General features: G+C 45.5%; 1 long non-coding RNA gene across 2 annotated transcripts; it reads left to right on the top strand.

The window, feature by feature from the left end:
* Positions 1-253: 253 nt before the first annotated feature.
* LOC133071756 (uncharacterized) lies at positions 254-11,510 on the top strand. Of its 2 annotated transcripts, none has more exons than XR_009696516.1 (3): positions 254-493; positions 1,312-1,386; positions 8,251-11,510. It is a non-coding gene; the product is annotated as an uncharacterized LOC133071756 (long non-coding RNA). The 2 variants fall into 2 exon arrangements; XR_009696517.1 differs by having other exon boundaries at positions 1,189-1,386.
* The last annotated feature ends 11,938 nt before the right edge of the window (positions 11,511-23,448 follow it).

Genomic DNA, 23,448 nt, shown 5'->3' with positions numbered 1-23,448 from the left:
GGGGTGGAATCAGAGGCGGGGCCTGGGGGTGGGTGGGGCTAGGGCGACGTGGGGCGGGGCCTCAGGCCTGGCGCACCGCCTCCCCGGTTGTCCCGGCGTCGCTTGGTGCCCAGCGAGAGCCAGCAGCTAAGAGTGGAGGTTTAATTGCTCATTGCTCTCGGTTCCCAGTCCCTCCCCGAGCCGCAACCCGCCCAGCCTAGTTTTTCTCTCAGCTGCCCCACCCACCGCTCTTCTGACTTCGTTTACCACTCCCTCCTTTACCAACCACGTTTCTTGGTTCTTTCCCCGCAACTAATTTTCCTGACTACACTAGGAGGTGGAGGATCTCTATAGCTGGTTGATTTAATCCTCATATATTTTACTAAGTCACTTAAGTCGTGTCTGACTCTGTGCGACCCTATGGACTGTAACCTGCCAAGTTCCTCTGTTCATGGGATTCTCCAGACAAGAATACTAGAGTGGATTGCCGTTTCCTTCTCCATATCTTTTACAGGTGAGGGAATCTTGGCTTGGCTGCGCGGATTTGGACAAGTCACTTGGCCTAAAGGGCGATTTGAGGGGATTAGAGACAAAAGTGCAAAATGCCTGGCCGAGAAGGCCTGCAAGGGATTCTGAAGTCGGAGCCACAGGGGCTTCAGAACCAAGATTAACCTGGGAGGAATATTATTTCAACGTTCAAGCTACAAAGCAGATCTTTTCCGACTGATTTTCCGTGCCCTCCTCTCTCCTTCCCCTTGCTGGATGTCAGGCTTATGGATGAGGGTAGAGAGTGAATAGAGATCAGCACAGGGCCGGGAGCCAGCAGCCAGTCCCACCGAAGGGACCCTGGGGTTCTGCCTTGTTCCCTGAGCGGGGAGCCACTGAGGACAGACATCTGCTTCCTCTTCCTGTGATTGCCATTCTCCAGGCTTCTGTGTCTGCTCTGCTGGCACAGGACCCACCCAGGGGTACTGGCAGCTGAGACTAAGATTCCTTGGGCCTTCACTCAATCCTTTATTTTAAAAAAGAATGATACCAGCTACTGGGGGCTGTGGAGCAAAGAAAATCCCAGCAAATCTTGACCCCAGCATCATTTTTAGTTGAGGAAATTATCTACGATCCTTCAGAAATGGTGTAGAGGGCACAGGTTTCCTCTGTTTTGGTAGTTTTGTAGTTAAATCAATCTACTATTTACTTCCATACTTCCAGAAGCATGTAAATCAGGTGTTTGATCTGTCAGCAGACTGTATGGACAGTCTTCTATGCCTCGTGCATCGAGCAAAGTGCTTCGGGAGGCACAAAGATGAATAAGACGTGACCCTTGTTCCCCAGGATCCTGCCAAGTGGATGAAGAGAAAGGACATATACATAACAAGATAACTGATGACCCAACTCAGCCCGTTGCTGGTGAGTGATAAGGTCCTGTGGGCTACAGGAATTCACAGGAGGAAGACAGATGACTGTAGATTGAGACAGCTGGTCCTGGGGAGCTTGCAGGAGCTTTTTAGGATGAAGACAAAAGACTTCATGGCAAAGAGGGAAGCTGCAATGCATGCTTTATATCACATGATATAAAAATCCCAGGTATAGGACTTCCTTGGGGGTCCAGTGGTTAAGAATCTGCCTGCCAGTGCAGGGTACACAGGTTTGATCTCTGATCCTGGGAGATCCCACATGCTGCGGAGCAACTATGCCTGTGCACCACAACTACTGAAACCCGTGCTGTAGAGTTGGTGTTCTGCAATAAGAGAAACCAGCACAGTGACAAGCCAGAGCACCACAATGAAGAGTAGCCCCCTGCTTGCTGCAACTGGAGAAAGTCTGCAGGCAGCAAAGAAGACCCAATGAACCAAAGAAAAATCTCAGTTATAGTGCACATTTTAGCCTCCCAGCATCCACTTCTCTTTCTGTTAATAGTACCCCAAGTATCTTTTGGCAGACCACTCTTCTCCCATTCTCGATCTGCGAGGTAAACTAGGGCTTCTCCCCCTAATTCCAACCCTTACTCTTTCCCAGCTCCGAATGTTAGCCATACAACCAAGCCTGACCAGGCTCTCTTACTCATCATAGGGATTGATTGGCACTGGACTCAGGTCTGATTATCCAATGTGGCTGCATCCCCCCAGCCAAATGACACACATAGAGCCAACCATAGTCAATCCCAGCTGCTGCGAGGCTGGATTTGAACTTGAAGGCATGAGACCCTGGGGCTGCTGGGGACCACTGTTTGGAGACTGAGAATGAGGACAGTACAGCAGAAGAGCTGAGAGTTGGGGAGAAATCAGATGCTGACACTACATTTGAGTGCCTGAAGCCAATTGTGCCCTCAAACAGATTTCTCAGTAACATGAGCCAATAAAGTCCCCTCTTCACTGAAGCCACTTTGAGTTGGCTTCTGTCTTTTAAAACAGAAGGAGTTCCAGATGAAATCACCATGGGTGTGATTTCATTTGCTCAACACCTCCACAAGCTCCAAATCAAGGATTACCCTATTATTTAGATCACAACACTGAGAACCAGAGACCTCACACCACTGACTGAGCCAGGGCCAGGGCTGAACTCTCAGGATTCCTAATCGGATAGGCTCTTCCGTGACATCCTATTGTCTTTGTGAGCAGACTTGGCAGATGCTTGACCGAGTCCTATCCACGGAGTGTGTTAAAGCCAGTGCAGAGGGTGCCAGGATGTCCTTGTGAGGTACCAGTGGTGCCTCCAAGGCAGGAACAGGACCAACATGGGACAGATGAGCCACCCCCCTCCCCAAGGCAGTGTGGCAAGTAACTGGTGGTTCCACTGCCCCCTCTTGTTGAACCAGAGGTATCAGCCTGGTGAACAGCCAGCCTATAATCTATACAAATGTCACGTACAGATTTACATGTACAAATGACAAGATAAATGATATATTAGCATCATTATATTGTCACTTGCCTGCCACTGACTCCTACCAGATACAACTCTGATCCCAAAGTTCTTCCCCTTTCTGAGAATCCCATTGATCTACAGATTCAATCAGCAAACACTTATTTTGAGCCTACTCCAGGCAAAGCCCTGTGCTGGTTGATTGGGAACACAAAAAGGAAGCAGTCAGATCAGTCTTTGCATATCTGACTGAGGTTCACCAAGCCAGATGCTGGTGGATGCAGCAGTGAATTGAGAGGAGAATCTGTTGTCCTCATGGTGGCTACAGTCTGGAAGAGGGACGAGCTGTTGGCTGTGGACAGTAATTCCTTTTTGGACACTCAGCCTCTCCTAATGATACCTCCTGGTTCTTTTCTGAGGATGACCTTTCATCTTGGCATTCTTGGTTGGACTGTAAATCCAGGGGCCCTGTGCGTTCCTAGCAGTACTGATACCAAGGCTGTAGAACACTTCCCCTGTGCCAGTCACTATGACAGGTTTACACCATCAGTACTCACCAACCCTCATAGATAGGTATCCCCATTGCAGGGGCCAAATCTGGAGCAATGGAAAAAGGACTAGCTCAAGGTCACATGGCTAGTAAGTGGCAGAACCTGGATACAAATACATGCTGTCTGGCTGCAGAGACCAGCCCTTACCACCCCTCTAAACTGCCTTGCAAAGTAAGTGAGCTCATGTTGTCTGAGTATGGGTTGCTCCAACCAGGCCCAGTTGTTCTTTTTCTCCTAGAAATAAGAATCATGAGGATGATGACACAAGGACAGACAGCACTGTTGCAGTGGATTTCTTCCATTGCTAATGCTCTTGTAGGATTATGACATATCGGGAGATATGTCATACCACTTGCCTGGGGTCCTAGGTGTGCACTTGCTTCATTGTCCCGTCTTGCAGCCTGATCTCAACTGTTTGTTGTATTCTACAGGTCACCCCATATGCTTCCAGTAAACTCCCTTTGGATTTCAGTTAGTCAGAGTCAGTTTCAGCTGCATGCCACTAGGAGCCCTAATAGATAAAGAAATGCCCACAATTACCTCCAACACACAGCAGAGATGAAGGGCTTGGGGCTTCACAGCTGTGCTAATGTTTGTGAATGCCAAAGGAAGTTCGGATCTGGGAAGGTATTCACACAAAGGGAGAGAGAGCTCAAGGGATGAAGGGAGACGGGATGCAAATCAAATATGTCAGGAGTCCTAGGGTGTATGTTTTCATCTCAATCACCGAGAGAAAAAAAAAGTCTGCTTGGGCTCCTATGCGGCACTTCCTCTTTCTTGCCTTGCATGTGAAGATTGAATGCTTGCAGGAAGCAGACCACCAGTGGTGTCTCGCACGGAGTTCAGACAGACATCAAAGTTAATCCGCTCTCTGATCTGAGCAAAATGTGACGAGGGTTTCCTGGGACAGCAGCTCTACTAATTGTGGCACTGCAGCCCAGCTGCTGTATTTTTAGACTATTGTGGATTCCCAAGAAGTAGCATCACCTTCTGCCGGAAAACAGACTAGAAGCCTGGGGTTTGGAGAGGAGTGAGATCTAACACAGGACCCTCTGGACTTGTTCTTTTGAGAATATGAGAGGAAGCTGGGGAAATGCTTCCCTGTTTTTCTTGAGCTCTGTGGCTCTCTCAGTCCCTACCTGTCTGTATAAATATTTCCAATTTAGATCACTTGTCAAGTTTTTCTGCTTTGATGTGTTCTTTATAGCTAAGAATTGAATTGAATTGAATTGAATTGAAAGTCACTCAGTCATGTCCAACTCTTTGTGACCCCGTGGTCTATACAGTCCATGGAATTCTCCAGGCCAGAATACTGGAGTTGGTAGCCTTTCCCTTCTCCAGGGGATCTTCCCAAACCAGGGATCAAGCCCAGGTCTCCTGCACTGCAGGTGGATTCTATAGCAGCTGAGCCACAAGTGAAGCCCTTATATCTAAGAGATTTCCCCAAAATATCCACCTTGGCTTCTCTCTTGCCACACTATCCACCTTACAGTTATAACTAGTGCCTTTATGACTTCCAGGTGTCTAGACCCAGCCTCATGTGCCTGATGGCCAGCTTCAGGTTCAAGACCCACTCACTCCTGCTTCCCCCGCCCATCACTTTCATGGCACTGGCTTGGTTTGAGGCCTCACCTGCTGACCTTGGCTATGGCCGTCCAACTTGTCTTGCATGTGTCACCCTCTTCAGCCACCAACTGTCTCATCTGTGGGACAGCCAAAGTTATCTTCTGAAACCACAGATCTGGTCAATCAATTCTGCTCTTTTCAGAAGCCTTCAGTGTCTCTCTAAAGGGTACATTCTTCATCCAGGACCCCAGGCTCTGGTCAACAGGCCATTAAAGCACTTCGGCCTCCATGTGTTTCTGCTGCACGAAAGAACAGTGCTCTTCGTCTTGGCTGCCATGCTCTGTGCCCGTGGCCATGGTTGATTGAATCAGCAGGGTTGAAAAACCCAGACCATAGTCAAAGACCCCAAACCTCTGTCTAAATGGGGAATGGGCCGACCCAGGCAGCCTCTCTGCCCCTGGAATTTCAGCTGGTAGGTCAGGGACAGTTGGAGCTCAGCAGAGGGAGTAGAAGTTGAACAGATGAGCAGGAGGAGGTGGTAGCAGCATGCGGGGAGCTCTGAGTAAGCCAGGGTGACGAGTTAGTAGAAGCTGTCAGAAAAAGCTGGGTTGAGTAGATGGGGGAGGAATTGCCTGGGAGTAACAGGAAGCAGGGCACGATGGAGGAGAGTGAAAACTAAGATTCACAAATCCTGCTGCTGAGAAGTAACGAGATACCTTAAGCTCGAGGGCTGCTGGGGATTCATGTATTCATTCATTGATTTCTACTAGTTTTATGGAGCACCTGTTATATGCCAGACACTATTCTAAGAGGATGAGATGGTTGGATGGCATCAGCGACTCAATGGATATGAGTTTGAGCAAGTTCTGGGAGATGGTAAAGGACAGGGAAGCCTGGTGTGCTGCAGTCCATGGGGTCGCAAAGAGTTAGACACAACTGAGTGACTGAACAGCAATAACAAATTTTAAGCATTAGACAAAGTCCTTGCCTTCGTGGTGCTTGTATTCTAGTTGGGGAGGTAAATAATAAATAGACAAAAATAAATGGGGACAGTTTGGCAATTTCTGACAAAACTAAACGTACTCTTCCCATACAATACCAAAGGAGCCAAAAACATGGGTCCTCTTAAAAGCCTGCATGTGGATGTTTGTAGCAGCTTTGTTCAAAATTGCTGAAATGTGGAAGCAACCACTGTGTCCTTCAGTATGTAAATGGATAAATTATCTGTGGTATAGACAATGGAATATTATTCAGCACTAAAAAGAATTAGCTATGAAGGAAAAGACTTGGAGTAGCCTTAAATGCATATTACTAAGTGAAAGGAGCCACTCTGAAGTCTATATACTATGTGACTTTCTAGAAAAGGCAAAACTATGGAGATGGTAAAAAGATCAGTGTTTGCCAGGGTTAGGGAACAGGGAGAGATGAATAAGCAGAGCCCAGAGGATTTTAAGGGCAGTGAAAATACTTTTATGCTCCTGTAATAATGGATTCCTGTAATTATATATTTGTCCCAATGCATAGAGTACACAGCGCCAAGAATGAATCATAACAGTAAGCTATGGACTTTGGATGATAATTATGTGTCAGTGTAGGTTTATGGTTTGTAACACACATTCCACTCTGGATGGTGATAGTGGGGGAGGCTGTGTGTCTTTTGAGAGTAAAGGGCATAGGGGAACTGTCTATACTCTGCTCAGTTTTGCTGGGAACCTAAAACTGCTCTGGAAAAATAAAGTCTATTTTAAAAAACCCCTCCCCCCACCCTTAGAAGAGGTTTAGTAAGCTGTTTTAATTTTTCTAGAATCTATAGAGAAAAGAAACGGACTTTGAAGGGGGAAAAAAATCCATGTTATAACGAAAACCTGGGGGTGAGGGTGGAGATTATTCCAGATGAAAAGAAAATAAAGGGATATTTGATAGATGGACAAAGTAAGAAGTGCTGGGAAGAAAAACTGAGCCAGCAGCGGGGCTGGGGTTTGGGGTTGGAGGTGGGGGTGGGAGGGCAACTATTCTTACTTGGATGTTAAGAAAGGCCTCTCTGAGAAGGCGGCAGACATCTGAGTGAAGGGAAGGGGGAGCCATGTGACTATCTGGAGGAGGAACCATCCAAGTGGAGGGTCCTGGGTGCAAAAGTGGTGAGTGCACGGGGCGCTTGCTGTTCCAAGAACAGAAAGGAGGTCTGTGTGGCTGGAGCGGAGTGAACCGAGGGGACACAGAGGCGGCTCAGGCAGGAGCATGGTGCCCAGGGGCATCAGAGGCCGCGAGGAGGACTCAGGCTATTACTGTGTGTGATGCGGCAAGCCATGAGTCATCCCCAGCAACCCTCCAGTGCTGCCATCTCAGGGAAGGCCAGTTGCTCTATGGTTTTCATTCTTTGCACGGACACCTTCCTTACCCATGGGGCCCCCTTGTTTCCCACAAAGCCCTTTTACTCAGAAGAGCAGAAATCAGTTTTCCTTCCTGGAAGCCAAGTGATCCCCTGCCCATTATTTGACCCCAACGACCTTCTGGGTTTCTCTTTCCCATCTCTCCCAGCACCTACCTCCAGCAGCCTGATCTGTTTGCCAGGTGCTAAATGCTGCCGCCTTTGCCTGCCAGGAGCCTTTGCTCTTAGTCTTCCCTGTGTCTGGGTGATTTTCTTCTCAGAGTTTCTTGTCACAGTCCTTCTCTTCCAGAACATTCTCAGACCTCTCTTCTTTTAGGAAAGCTTCTAGATCACTTGACTTTAAATGAACTGGTCTCTCCAAAACTCCCATTTGAATTAATTTTGGCTTCATAACTAGCTACCCCAAACTTAGCATTTAAATATTAAAATGATGTTTTACCATCTATTGAAATGCTGTGGCTTTACTAAATCTTCTTCTGTATCACAGGGGTGTCTGGGCACTGGTACAACTGAAGTCGGTGAGGGGCCTAGCTGGGCTGGACCATCTAAGATGGCTCACTCCCATGGCTGACAGCTGATGCTCAGTGAGGGCCAATGAGAGCACCCATAGGTGGCATTTCCCAGCATGGAGATTCTTTCCTGAGAGGGATCATCCCAAGGAAATCAGGAGGGAGCCACAGACTTTTGATGGTTTAAGACTTGGAAGGCATACCTGGAGTCATTTTAGCAAAGATCATGGATGGACTAGATTCAAGGGGGTTGGAGCATGGGATGGGGGCTAGACCTCAGTTCTGCAGTTAACTTTAATCCACCACAGCTCTCTTGGTGCTTTACCCACATACTGATTAGGATGTTTATCTCCTTTTGTCTGTATTATAATCATTTGTGTTTTATCTCACATACTAGATTTTAAGTTTCTAATGAAAAAGGCAGAAGAACCAGAGATCAAATTGCCAACATCCTTTGGATCATAGAAAAAGCAAGAGAATTCCAGAAAAACATCTACTTCTGCTTTGTTGACTATGCTTGAGCCTTTGACTGTGTGGATCAAAACAAACTGTGGAACATTCTTAAAGAGATGGGAATACCAGACGACCTTACTGCCTCCTGAGAAATCTGCATGCAGGTCAAGAAGCAACAGTTAGAACTGGACATGGAACAACAGACTGGTTCCAAATTGGGAAAGGGGTATGTCAAGGCTGCTTGTTTATTTTACTTACATGCAGAGTGCATCATGAGAAAGGCTGGGCTGGATGAAGCACAAGCGGGAATCAAGATTGCCAGGAGAAATATCAGTAACCTCAGATATGCAGATGATACTACCCTTATGGCAGAAAGCAAAGAAGAACTAAAGAGCCTCTTGATGAAAGTGAAAGAGGAGAGTGAAAAAGTTGGGTTAAAACTCAACATTCAGAAAACTAAGATCATGGCATCCGGTCCCATCACTTCATGGCAAATAGATGGGGAAACAATGGAAACAGTGAGAGACTATTTTCTTGGGCTCCAAAATCACTGCAGATGGTGACTGCAGCCATGAAATTAAAAGACACTTGCTCCTTGAATGAAAAGCTATGACTAACCTAGGCAGCATACTAAAACACAGAGACATTACTTTGCCAGCAAAGGTCCATCTAGTCAAAGCTTTGGTTTTTCCAGTAGTCATGTATGGATGTGAGAGTTGAACTATAAAGAAAACTGAGTGCTGAAGAATTGATGCTTTTGAACTGTGGTGTTGGATAAGACTCTTGAGAGTCCCTTAGACTGCAAGAAGATCAAACTGGTCAGTCCTAAAGGAAATCAGTCCTGAATATTCATCGGAAGGACTGATGCTGAAGCTGAAACTCCAATTCTTTGGCCACCTGATGTGAAGAACTGACTCATTGGAAAAGGCCCTGATGCTGGGAAAGATTGAAGGCGGGGGAGAAGGGGACAACAGGGGATAAGATGGTTGGATGGCATCACCAACTTGATGGACATGAGTTTAAGCAAGCTCCAGGAGTTGGTGATGGACAGGGAAGCCTGGTGTGCTGCAATCCACGGGGTGGCAAAGAGTCAGACATGACTGAGTGACTGAACTGAATGAAAGATTATATCTTCTTTAAAAACTTTATTTATTTGTGCCAAGTCTTAGTTGCAGCATGTGGGATCTAGTTTCCTGGTAAGGGATAGAACTTGGACCCCCTGTATTGGGAGTGTGGTGTCTTAGTCACTGGACCAGGGAAGTCCTGAGATTACATCCTATTTAACTGAATTCTACCAGTGTAATAACCACAGTAACAACAACAAACATTTAGTGCCTGCTTGCTATATGTTTGAGCTCATCTAATCTCCAGCCAGACTTTATCCCCATTTTACAGATGAGGAAACTGAGGCATAGAGAAATTCAGTCTTGCCCAAACCTACATAATTGGCAAGTGGCTGAGTCAGGATTTGAACCCACTAAAGAATCTGTGTTCCCATTCTCTCTTCTATTGTCATCTTACAATCTTGGTACCAACAAAATGTATTCAAGCCAATCCCTATTGGCATAACCAAAGTGTCACTGGGCAGAAGAACAAAAGTGAAGAAGAAGAAACAGCAATACAGAAAGGGAAAGGTGGCATGGAATTGTCATCAAGTGCTCCAAGTGGCTCCAGGGGTCCAGCGCTGAGCATCCTTTGCAGTCTGCTAGATGGAATACAGAGTGTATGGGAGTTCAGCAATTAGTAGAGTATTTGGTCTGAGTGCCTGATACAATTTTCCTCCCAAATCCCAATTTTCTATCTGCCAAGATAGGTGATGGAGGTTTATGGTTCATGTTCGAGCACATCTGCCTAGGCCAGGGACCTACAACTCTGAATTTCTGGCCTGCTCCCTTCCAGCTAAAAGTGAATCTAGATTTACTTCCCATCAGCAACAAGCACCATCTCTATGCCCTGTGAGATCCTAGTTTTGGAAGATTCGGCTTTTATCCTAGGGATATCAATCTATGTGTAGAAGTCCTTATTCTGTGGAAGAAGAGAGACTGAAACAAAAAATAAGTGGAAACTTCTTATCCAGGCAGATGACAAATAAAGTTTCAGTGTTTTTTATATTAAACCACCTTTTATACCTCTGTTCTTTTATGAATATAAGAGCATGGATGGGCTAAAAGTAAAAAATACAGACTAAGTTCCTGTCTTGGTACATTCAGGCTGCTCTAGCAAAATGCCATAGACCAGGTAGTTCGTAAACAGCATTTATTTCTCACATGTCTGGAGACTAGGATCATCACCCCAGATCATGGTGCCAGCATGGCTGATATGGGTCTTAATTTTGCATAAGTTGGGTCCTTCTCACCATGTGGTGGAAGGGGGAGGGATCTCTCTGAATCCCCCTCCTTTTAAGGCGCTTATCCCATTCATGAAGGGTGCACCTTCATGTCTTAAGAACCTCTCAAAAGTACCACCTCCTTGGCCACTAGAAGGATAAAAGGGTAGATCAGCTTATAAAAATACTTGTTAAGACCCTAGAAAGTCTTAACTGGAATGATGGAACTCTGCCAAACCACAGAGAAAATTCATTCTGAAAATACCAACAGGTTGTGTAGTCAAGTCAATCAAAAATTGGCTCTATCAGAGGCAATATGCTCTAACATGGACTGCTGGTCCTACTGAATATTTTTGTTCCCTTGACCCCTGCCACTCATCCCCATAACCATTCTTCACCTATCAGTTCAGTTCAGTTCAGTTTCTCAGTCGTGTCCGACTCTTTGTGACCCCATGGAATGTAGCCCACCAGACTCCTCCTCTGTCCATGGAATTCTCCAGGCAAGAATACTGGAGTGAGTAGCCATTCTCTTCTCCAGGAGATCTTCCTGACCCAGGAATTGAACCCAGGTCTCCCGCATTGCGGGCAGATTCTTTACCATCTGAGCCACTAGGAAAGCCCAGATTGTATGACCTCTTGCTGAAATACCTCCAAGTCTTCCTAATCACTTAGAATAATAGCCAAACATCTTACTATGTCCTTAGAAGATTCTAGATCACTTGTCCCTGCCTACCTCTTCCGACCTCATCTCCCTCCACTAACATTCCATTCATCTCCTTGCTCTCTTTTCTACAGTGCCCTCAACCCACCTGTTAATACATTCCCCACAACCCCTTATTCTAGAATGTAAGCACCATAAGGGCAGAGATGTTATCTACTTTCCCACTGTGTCTGTAGCACCTTTCAGAATACTTGGTGCATAGTAGTTGCTCAATAAATAATTGTTGAATGACTTAAGATACCTGTTTTCTTATATTCTCCAGTCTTTGTAGAGAAACTATTATACAGGGAAGATACTTGGGAAGTTTAACCTCTCTTGGGGAAGCAGGGAAAGCTTTGCTTCTCATTAATTATTTAATTACCTTCAAAGCTTGGGATTTCAGGAAGATTAAAAATCTTCCCTATTCCTGTTGTCACAGCTACATGCTCTCAAGTCTAATCACAGCACCTGTGACTCTTACACCGCTTGCTGGTCTCTGGTCTCCCCAAAGGATTAGTACAGCAAGAAAGTATCTGCAGACTGTTACTATTGGCATCTTTTGAGAGTTTAATTAATGGAGTATTTTTTTCCTTTCCTATTCATGGTCAGGATTTTGATTAACTTCTAAGTGGGAGCTTTGTCATGTAGAGGAGCCTGGAGGAGGATGCTTAGGGCTGATGAGAGATGCTAAGGCTGCCCTTAGCTGGTAAAGGAATCAGTGTGTTCCAGCAGCCTCCCCCATATCCGTGTGGTCCACACCCCATATGGGAAGATGGGCACGTACTGTGATTGTTGGCTGCGGTGGGTGGTTGGACTCACTGGGACTTCTTTGCTGACCAGGCATTTCTATCTGTCTACAGCATCTTTGTGGACATGGGGGTCCCCACGTTTTCAGCGATTGAGGCCAGCAGACAGCAGCTCACTCTGTTACTTTGTCATGGGCAACTTCATCTCAGGGTTTGGGCCTCCATCCAGGCTGCCTCAGCACTTCTGACTAGCAAGTTCTGGAAATAGTTCATCCACAGAGCTGGCTGGCAGGCTAAGGCTTCTCCTTGGAGCGTGGGGGTAAATCTGACCACTCCCGCTCTGGCTCCAGGCACACCCATTGCTTCTACTTCTCCCTAATCTGAAGCTTTCACAGTCAACTAGGAGCTTGGGAAAGTTCTGCATTTAGGTGCATCTTTGTAGAGAGATGGAGCTGGGTTTCAATCTTACCAATGTATTTAAATCTTCTAAGCCTCAATTTCTTCATCTGCAAAATGGAGATGATAACTCTATCCTGCCTCACAATTTTTTTTTTTGAGCACTTTAAATGAGACATTGCATGCAACTGTTTAGAACAGTAAATGTCAGCTAATATTATTTGCATTCAAGCCTGTGGGTGAGGGCTTTCTTGGTGGCTCAGCTTCCTTGATACCCGACCATGCCTGCCAAGGTAGGAGACAAAAGAAACATGCGTTCAATCTCTGGGTTGGAAAAATTCCCTGGAGAAGGAAATGGCAACCTGCTTCAGTATTTTTGACTGGAAAATTCCGTGGACAGAGGAGCCTGGCAGGTTACAGTCCATGGGGTTGCAAAGAGTTGGACATAACTCAGGCACAGCCCCCCCCCCCAACAGTGTGTGGCACCTTGACAAGCTAATTCAACTCTCTGGGCCTCAGTTTCCTTATCTATAAAATGAGGCCAGTGTGATTGTGTGATGGTGAAATGAGAATGCAAGATAAAATGTCAATTTATTGATAAATTGCTAAACTGGACAAATCCTAGTTAATTTCATCAGTGACTTATCTCCATCTACCCTGGCTATTAAGTTGACTTTCTCAACAAAGCCCTAAACATGGACATCCTGTCTGTCTTAATCATTTAAAAAAATGTATCAATAGGAATATAAAATGGGGAGGGCTGTATGCAAACACTGCTGAGAAGTGAAAAAAAAAAAGAAAAGAAAAAAGCAAATAACATTTAAGTGATTATTGCATGAGTGACTGGACTATCGTCCCTCGGGGGGAAATATTTCCCACTTTGCTTAGAGCAGCAAAAAGAGGGAACAAAAATTTGATGGCTATTTCAAATCTGTCTCCCCCAGGGAAATTAAACCTGAGTTATGGGGTATTTTTCATAAAGCAAAGTCTATTATAAAACTAACAAGCTAAGAATAAAACAAAAAAACATTGTCAGGCGAACTTAAGTGGATTTGGACAGGTTGTCCTGAGTGATGGCTGTTTGGGTGCACTGGCACGCCTGCCACAGAGTGTCATTTTACTCCATCCTCATCCCGGGGGAACCTGAGTGTATCCATTGGAGTTGCCTCACCTGCCTGTGGTCCTGTCTCCCTTGCAGGGACATCCAGTGCTAATAGCTGATGCACTGATAGACCCTCCCAGGCTATGCCACTCCCAGCAGCCATCCTCATCCCCAGCAGTAACAGATGTGCTATGAGGACTACAAAGGCAGTATTTTTATTTTATTTTTTATATTTTGGGGTTGGGTTCTTAGGATGAACTAACATATATGCAACTTTTAATCATCTTCAAATCCCTAAATGATAATGCTTGGTTTTATTTTTTATTAAAAAATGTTTGTTTTTGTCTCATCATGAGGTATGTGGTATCTTAGTTCCCCGATCAGATTGAACCCATGCCCCCTGCAGTGGAAGCACCGAGTTCTAACTGGATCGCCGGGGAAATCTCAAAGGCAGTATTTCTATATTGAAGCTGCAAGTTATTATATATAAGCTATGGTTTCTGTTTTGTTTTTTTTTTTCCAAAAACTACGCTGGGTCCTTTTCCAGAAGACTGATGGCTTTTAGCCTCATTTAAAATGTTCTGTTCTAAGGGCTATAAGGATCAGGGACATTTCTTATTTAAATCTTTCCAGCACCTCTTTCTGTAACAGAACCTTCTTTTCTGTAGGGAATCCACTTCAGCTGCCCAGTCTGGGTACCCCATGCCCTTGGCCATAATGACTGGTTTGAACAGGTCCATGATCCAAATCAAGCAAATCGAGATCTTCTTTGTATCTTTTCTGATGCTTCCATCAGAAAAGCTGTGTCTTTTCCTGGGGGTTGTTAGGTTCGGAGGATTTCAGTCTGAGGCTTTGATACCTACAGTTAGAGAAACAGGAGATCCCTGATAGCATTATTTGCACTCTGGATCAAGCCTTGCCTGAAACCAGAATGGTAGGGCATTATGTGAGCTAATAAACACCTTCCATGCTGCTTTTTAAAAAATAATCACTTTATTTTTTAATATTTATTTATTTGGTTATACTGGGTCTTAGTTGTAGCTTGTGAGATCTTAGTTCCCCATTAGGGGTTGAACCCAGGCCCCCTTCATTGAAAGCTGAGAGTCTTAGCCACTGGACCACAAGGGAAGTCCCCATGGTCATTTTTGAATGGAGTTTCTGCCAATCCATTTTCTGAAACTGTTTGTATTTTCTTTTTAATTTCCAAAGCATACTGAAAATTACAGTTAGATTAGCCTGTATATTAGGCTTTAAAAATATCTTGAAGAATTGATATAATGGAATGAATGTATTGTAAAGAAATGTGAACTAGAGGGTAGCATGTAGGGTGAAGTTTTGGATTTCCTCTAAAAATAGTGTCTCCTATTTACTGAACACTTACAATGTACCAGCTGTTTCATATACTCTATGTCTTGGCTTCTTACCACTTTCTTGCACGTTATATTATACTCATTTTAGAAAGGAGAAAATCGAAGCTTAGAGGAACTAAGAAACACGCCAAAGACCATCCAGGTAGAATGTAATGGAGCCAGGATTTTACACGCAGAATTTGGGCCAGATTACCCATATCATACAGATCAAGCAAAGATTACTGCTGATTCAGTCCGTCAGCACTTATCAGATATTAGGTATTTGCTGGGAGGTCCTAGGCATTGGGAATATGAAATCAATGAGATAGTGTACATCCTTCCACTATTCACAGTCCAGTGGGGGGAACTTCATTAGGGTCCTCATTGGTTTGAACTGTATCCCCCCAAAAGATATTTTGAAGCTCTAACTCCCCAGTATTTGTGAATGTGACCCTCTTTGGAACAGGGTCTGTGCAGATGTAATCAAGTTAAAATGAGTTCATTATTAAGGGCAGGCCCTCATCTGTTTTGACTGGTGTCCTTAAAAGAGGGAAATTTAGACTCAGAGCCACAAAAGGAGAAGGCCACGTGAAGACAGAGGCAGAGGTTGGAGCGATTCCTCTAAAAGCCGAGGAATAGCAAGGATTGCCTGCGGTCACTAGGAGCCAGGAAAGAGGCTTGGAACAGATTCTCCCTGCAAGCTCTCAGAAAGAACTGACATTGCCAACACCTTGATTTAGGATTTCTAGCTTCTAGAATGGGCTTTTCTCATAGCTCAGTTGGTAAAGAATCTGCCTGCAGTGCAGGAGACCTGGGTTCAATTCCTGAGTTGGGAAGATCCCCTGGAGAAGGAAATGGCAACCCACTCCAGTATTCTTACCTGGAGAATCCCATGGACAGAAGAACATGGCAGGCTACAGTCCATGGGGTCGCAAGAGTCCAACACAACTTAGCAACTAAACCAAAACCAGAAGCAGCCTCCAGCAGGCTGAGACAAGAATTTTCCATTGTTTCAAACCACTCAGGTTTTAGTTTTTGGTATTTTGTTACGGCGGCCATAAGAAACAAATGCAGTCATCAGGGTTCTCCTCTGGTAACCTACATTGATTTGAATCTTGCCTAAGATTGCTCCCAGGTGGTGCAGTGATAAAGAACCCGCCTGCCAGTGCAGTAGACACAGGAGGCGTAGGTTTGATCTCTGGGTCAGGAAGATCCCTTGGAGGAGGGAAATGGCAACCAACTCCAGTATTTTTGCCTATAAAGTCCCATGGACAGCGGAGCCTGGTGGGTCGAAAAGAGTTGAACATGGCTGAGCAACTGAGCGAGCACATACATACACGTTCACACAAGATTGCTCTGCCCATGCCCCCCACCCCAGTGGCCTTCCAGAAACAAGCCTCTGCAGACAGGTGTCCCATCCTCTCCTTCCATCACATCTTGAAGGTGGGCTCCTCTTAGCCATAGCTTCCCGCCCTCTTTGCCACCACTGTGTGAAGCCACCAGGTTCGGGAGGTCCCAGCACAAGGACCCACCCTGTATGACAGCTCTTCCCTCCACGGCCCTCTGAACCCTCTGAACACACTCTGAACTCAATGACTGCCCAGGGGCCCACTGCTTTGGACAGGCAGGAGCCTGGAGGCAGTGGACAGCTCATACCAGGGCGTTGCCCTTCCTTTATATTCCAAGGCTGTTCCGTTTCCAGGATACGGGTTTCATGATTTCTCCTTTGTGATTAATGTTGAAGCCATTCCTTGATGTACTGTCTTAATAACTTGGTGAAGGCACACAGCCTTCGGTTGGCAAATGTGACAGTGCTTTTATCTGACCAGCCCTCACCCCCGCCCATTCGTGCGAGTCAGGTAGGCAGCACCAATGTGAAAGAAGACAAAAGACAAGGGGAAATAAAGTCTAAATTAATCAGTGATTTGCCTGGGGTAGTGATGAGCTACAACTTGGACTTGCTGCCTAGAATTTTAAACAATGATCCAACTTCCTCGAGTTGCCAACTTTCTCTCAATGCCCACAGAACTTTTCTAATAAAACGCATTCACCTGCTGATGTGTATAGCAGGCCAAATGCCAACTCATTAAAAATGGTGATGCTCCTAGTAGCTAGAGCTTTCCCTGTGGGTGAACTTAAACTTTCCATACTCCCGAAGAAAGGGGCAACAGCAGTCAGTCACAAGTACTTCCAAATGGGTATTCTGTCACTAGACCTTTAACACCTCAAGGCCGAGGCCCTATCTTGCTTTTTTTTGTTGTACCTTTAAGAACGTCTAACAGAGTGAATGCTTCTGACCTGCTGGTAGGCTCAGTACAGAGATTTAATCTGGGCCATGGTATGTTTTTGAGGGAGTATGGTGGTTAAGAATTTGGACTCTGGGGTTTGGGAGTCAGATTGCCTGTATTAGAATGTTAGCTGGCTGTGTGATTTGGGGAAGGTTTGTTAACCTCTCTGAACTTCAGCCTCTCATCTGTTAAATAAGCTGTTAGAATGTGTCAGTGAGATATGTACCTAAAGTGCTTAGCATTCAAGAAAATGACAGCCATTATTGCTATTATTAACTGGTGATTGGCAGAGCTGGGACTCACCCAGGCCTGTCTGGTCCCGTGTCCCCATGGTTGCCCATCTGGGGACTCAGTGTGACTTATACTGGATTGCTCATCACCAAAGGGTGAGTAGTCACACAGGTGGGGAACCATCATCATTGCTTATTTCCCTCCACAGATGGCCGGGCACCTAAGCCTCCCAACTCACAGCCAAGGACCCCCATATTCCCATTTCCAGTTGGTGATCCAGAAATCGAGGGAATATCCTTGCCTCTTTGGGGGAAAGTAGAGTCTTTCCAGGCTCCTTTTAGGTCTCTCTCTCTCCCCAGTGCATGCTCAGTCACTTCAGTCATGTCCGACTCTGTGACCCTGTGGACGGTAGCCCACCAGGCTCCTCTATATCCATGGGATTCTCCAGGCAATAATACTGGAGTGGGTTGCCATGCCCTCCTCCAAGGGATCTTCCTGACCCAGGGATCAAACCCATGTCTCCTTTCCTGCATTGCTGGCAGATTCTTTACCGCTGAGTCACCAGGGAAGCCTCTCTATCCCCCAGGGCTTGTCAAAGGTCCATGGGAAGAGACAGGAGCTCACAAAAAAAGGACTGTTTTAAGGTTCTGCTTAGCCTCCTGCCTGCCCCGGATGTGCCTGAGGTCTCTCAGATCTGGAAGCAAGGTTCCCAGTTATCCATCTGTATTAACCTCTTGGGACTTCCATAACAAAGTACCCAAAGTTAGATGGCTTAAAATAGAAATGTATTGTCTCACAGTTCTGAAGGCTCGAGTCCAACATCGAGGTGCTTGGCAGAGCCATGCTGTCTGTTACAGCTGCAGGGCAAACTCCTTCCTCTCGCCTCTTGGATCTCCTGGCCTTTGCCAGCACTCCTTGGCCTCTCTTGCCTTATAAATGCATCACCTCAGTCATGTGATTTTTTTCCCTAGGTGTCCTCACGTGGTCTTTCCTCTGTGTATATCTGGCCATCTGTCCAAATTTCCCTTTGTACAAGGACATCAGTTATATTGGATCAAGGCCCACCTCAATGACCCATTTGAACTGAATTACCTGTCAAGCCCCTGTTCCAAATAATATCTCATTCCTCAGGATTGGGGGTTAGGACTTCAGTGTATCTTTTTGGGGGAGATGCAATTCAATTCCTAACACCATCTGTGATGGTTAATTTTATGTGTCAACTTGGTTAGGCCACGGTACCCAGATATTTGATCCAACGTTATTGTAGATGTTTCTGAGAAGTTGTTTTTCCAGACGAGATTAACACTTAGATCAGGAGATTTCTGGTAAAACAGATTACCCTCCATCTGATCAGTTGAAGCCTTAATAGAAACAGACTGATCTCTCTGGAAGAAGAGGATATTCTGCCAGCAGACCACCTTTGGACTCCAGCTGAAATCCTCCCAGATCTCTAGCCTTCCAGCCCACCCTGAAAATTTTGGACTGGCTGAGCCTCCATGATCTTGTGAGTGAATTCCTTAGGACAAATTCTCTCTCTTGCCACCCCACCCCCCATATAGATATAAATAGTTATGCACGGTCTGTTTCTTTGAAGAGCCCTGACTAACCCACCATCCTAGGATCCCTGTCCCCGACACCCTCCTCCTCAGGCCACAGCGTCTTGGCAGGGCTGGCAATGCCTCACCTAGAGAGAGCTGAATGCCCGAGGCTGCCTTTCAACCCACTTCACTGTAAACAAACTATCACTAAACCACTGAACAAGCATTTCTGAGCCTTCAAGTTGTATTATTCCCTCGGCAAAGGAAGGTTGAACATTCAGTCCCGGTGTGAATTGCTTTAGGAGATGATGGGGAAGAAATGAGAAGAAATTCCTTTGCTTCCAAGTTAATACAGTTCTGGAAGGTACTGTTCTGTATGGAGAGTCAGAGCGGAACTGTTCTTTTAGAACATTGCACAAAATGTTAAAGACATAGTTCATGGTCTGGTGACCTATTGTTGTCTAGCAAACTATTTTACAATTGAGTGGCTTAAAATTGTACTTATTTGATTTGTTCAGGACTCTGAGGGTCAGCAGTTCATGCTGGCCTCAACTAGCTGGTTCTTCTGCTCCATCTCTTCTGGAGTCACTGAGGCACCTTCTGTCATCTGGAAGCATGACTAAGTTTAGGCTGCTGTAACAAAAATATCATAGACGTGGTGGCTTACACAACCACTGGGAAGTTCGGGATGAAGGGGCCAGCTGATTCAGTCCCTGGTGAGACCTCCCTTCCTGGTCTGCAGGGGATGTTGTGTCCCTGCGTTCTCTCATGATAGAGACAGAGATCATCTCTCCCATGTCTCTTCTTATAAGGGCTGAATGAGTGCTTGGTTGTGGTCCCACTCTTTGGACCCCATGGACTGTAGCCTGCCAGGTTCCTCTGTCCATGGGATTTCCCAGGCAAGAATACTGGAGCAGTTTGCCATTTCCTACTCCAAGGGATCTTCCCTACCCAGGGATTGAACCCGCATCTATTGTCTCTCCCGCATTGGCAGGCAGATTCTTTACCACTGCGCCACAGGGGGAGCCCTCTTATAACAGTACTAAAACCATTCATGAGGGCTCCACCCTCATGACCTAATTACTTTTGAAAGGTCCCACCTGCAAATACCATCACACTGGGGATTAGGGCTTCACCCTGTGAATTTGGAGGGACATAACCATTCACTCCATAGCACTGGAACTAGATGGTCCAAGATGACCTCACTCACACATCTGACAATTGGTATTGGTTGTTGACTGTATACTCAAAGTTCTCATCTTCAGATTGGCTAACTGGGGCTTCCTTACCTGGTGACACCCTGTGTTTTAAGGTCAAAGCAGAAGCTGTAAGGCCTTTTAAGACTTAGGCTCAGGAGTCACCAAAACATCACTTCCATTGTATTCTTTGGTCAAAGCAAGTTACAAAGCTTTCCTATGTTTAAGGCAAGAAGGAATAGACCCCACCTTCATAAAATAGACAGGAAGCAGTTCAAAGTGACATTATAAAGGAATGTGCATGCAGTGATATGAGAATTTATTGTGACAGTTTTGCAGATGATCTACCACATTTACTGAGCAAATTAAACTAGTGAATATACAGGATGAGTTCTGCCTGGATACATCAGTGGAGGTGACAGCGTGATACCAATCAGAGCCAGAGATCAGAGGGGCATCTCAGACGTGTGAGGGTATGGCTGTTTATTACGCCATTTGACTGAGAACCTGGGAGGGAAAGGTTTAGGACTCCGTCTGATTCCAAGTCTACTCTATAAATTTTTTTCCTGTGAAATTAGATATTTGCCTCATCTCTGTTACAGCACAGCCCAGAGGCATCTGGTAGGGCCTACTAACGTATGTTCTTAGATTTTCCTTGGCAGAAATTAATTTTTTTTTCCTTAGGAATTTTTTTTTTTCTTTCCCTAAGGCTGAGTCTTTGGGTTAATATCAGGGATCCACAATTCATAAATTTGTTCCTCGTGGTTCATTGTTTCAAAATGAGACTTTTAATAGATTCTGAAGACTTAATAAGAGTGCTGCCTAGGCACATAATGAAGTCACTGTGCACGAGGCTGACAGGTAGTAATTTATTATTATCCTTGTCCCTGATAAGAGTCATACCATGCATGGTGGGTGCCTAATAATATTAGCTGTAACAATAAAAGCAATGGAAGAAAGTTTGTCCCTTTATGTTTCAACCAACTACTCACAACACATTCTCCTTTTACCACCCTATTTTCAGTGAATTTTATCAGTTCTATAAAGAGGGGAGTTGGAGCTGTGTGTCTTTATTACTGTTAGTTTAAATGTCCTAATTTACCCTGTCATCATGTTTTACTTAGCATAGCAAGTCACAATATTTTTCTGTCCCTGCAGTGAAAGACTGCAGTAAGTTGATCTTGCTAACAAGAGATAATTATTAGCTTTCTCGGGAATGTTACTGTATATGCATTGCTAAGCATTCCAGGAGGATTAATATTTCTGTGAATTTTGGAGAAGACGAGGTAGTGGCCTAGAGAGACAGGGCTGGTTGAATATTCGTCCTTGCTCCGTTTGCCTCTCCATCACTGGTAATTTGTTAAAGCTGCTTGTGTTCCATCTGAGGTCACGTGGAGAATTAACGCACCTCTACTGACTAATACACCCAATTCCAAAGAGAGAACGAGGTAAGTCAGAACCTTGGATGATCCTGGCAGTCACAAGGTTTGCATTCAAGAGCAACTTCTTCGCAGGGTGATGCTTTTCTGAAAAGTCGGCAGTGAAATGGCAGTTTGAAATCACGGTTCACTGATGTTCAAGGGTTTCTTCCTCAGATGAGCAGAGCTGTTCTGGCACTTGGAATTGCAAAGGTTTTTTTTTTCTTCCCTTTTGCTTATTTGTTTATTTTCGTTATTATTGGGAGCAGACAGGGAAGGCAAGGGGATTTAAAATTCAGCAGAGGATCACCGAGAGTCAGAGGCTGGTAGGGCTGGGAAATCTTTGATTGTCAGGCTCAGAATCTGAAAGAAACAAACCTTCTGAAACACCTGGGCCTAGTCATACCTCAGTTAGACTAGACACCCTAACCAGACTGCATATACCTGTAAGTATTGAAGGCATTGAATTCTTTTAATATGTTCCCAGTGAATTCTTCTATTTAGGAAGCCTTTGAAAAACCACAAGTAGGCAAGTGCTGACATATTAACTCGAAGTGGGAATTTAGCTGTCATTAGTAAATCTTTATGCAGTATCTAGTTTATTCATTCATCAGTTCATTTCGTCAATCAACAAACATTAATAATTATTGAAAGTCTCAGGTGGGCCGGATGCATGGTGGGCTTTGGGAATACCGGAGGGGGTTGTGGTCTAGAGCGGGAGAAAGACAAGGAGGCAGGTAGTTTCAGTACAACAGGATTTATGGCGGGAGTGGGGGGTCAGCCCAAAGGGCTGTGTGGACATGCATGGATGTCTCAGGCCTAACAGAAGGGGGTCTGGGTGAGTCCCTCTGGAGGAAGTGACTTCTCAGGTGAGGCAGAAGGTGTGATGAGAGGTGAGGCAGGAGGGTTAAACAGCACCAGGTCTGTGGGATATAGACCCATGGGGTGGAGTTTGGCAGATGGGAGTCATGGCCAATTGTAAGAAAGGAAATGACTAGATCAGGCTGAGGTTCTAAAGACTACTTTGCTTGCAGTGGGGAGGGTGGCATAGAGAGGTGTCCTAGGCTGGGATGCCAAGAAGTTGAGCCTGAGACTGGCTTTCTGGGCAAGCAGTTTCTGGAAGAAGTGGGAAGCATGTGTGTGGGAAGCATGAATAGGGCAGGCAGAGATAGGTCTAGCCCCAGTCTGATCCCAGATGGAGCTCTGGGTGTGGGTGCCTTGTGCCTTGTTATCAGGCTGTCCCCAGAAAAGAGGCAAAACCTCCACTCATTTCCCACAAAAATGCTTGGTGCATTTCTCCCAGGGCAAGTCTCTGAGAAGGGAGCAGCTGTGAGCTGTTAGTAGCCCCTGGTCAGGGGGACATGGGTGGGGTACCAAGAGCATCTACTCCCAGAGGGAAGGAAGAGCCATGTAGGGGGTCTTGACCTCTTCCAAGGGGGGAGATTGCAGTTTGTTGTTGCTGGAAATGAAAGGGCAAATCGGTTTCTCTAATGGAAAATGCATTAGGCTGTCTAGAAAGAGCAGCTAAGCGAAGGGTGAGAACAACGGGAGATTACCAGCGGTTTGGCTGAGGGTGAGTCCAAAGAGGTGGGTCATCAACCACAAAGAAAAGAGGCCCACAGTCCCAAATTAATCAGATAAAAGGGAGTGGGATTGAAGTAGCATTGCAGTAAGTGTCAGGTAAGGCAGGTACTGGGCTATGCCAACATCTTAAAAAGAAATAATTCTCTCCCGTTTCTAACTGAGGTGCTCAAGGTAATTTGCAAATATTTTCAGGCAAGTTTTCACCAGGCTGAACTGCAGGCAGAGCTCCCACTGACTTCACAGAGTGCTCCCGGGGGACAGGCAGCAA

The sequence above is a fragment of the Dama dama genome, chromosome 17, assembly GCF_033118175.1.
Source record: "Dama dama isolate Ldn47 chromosome 17, ASM3311817v1, whole genome shotgun sequence".
NCBI lineage: Eukaryota > Metazoa > Chordata > Mammalia > Artiodactyla > Cervidae > Dama > Dama dama.
This window is presented reverse-complemented; position numbering and strand designations above follow the sequence as displayed.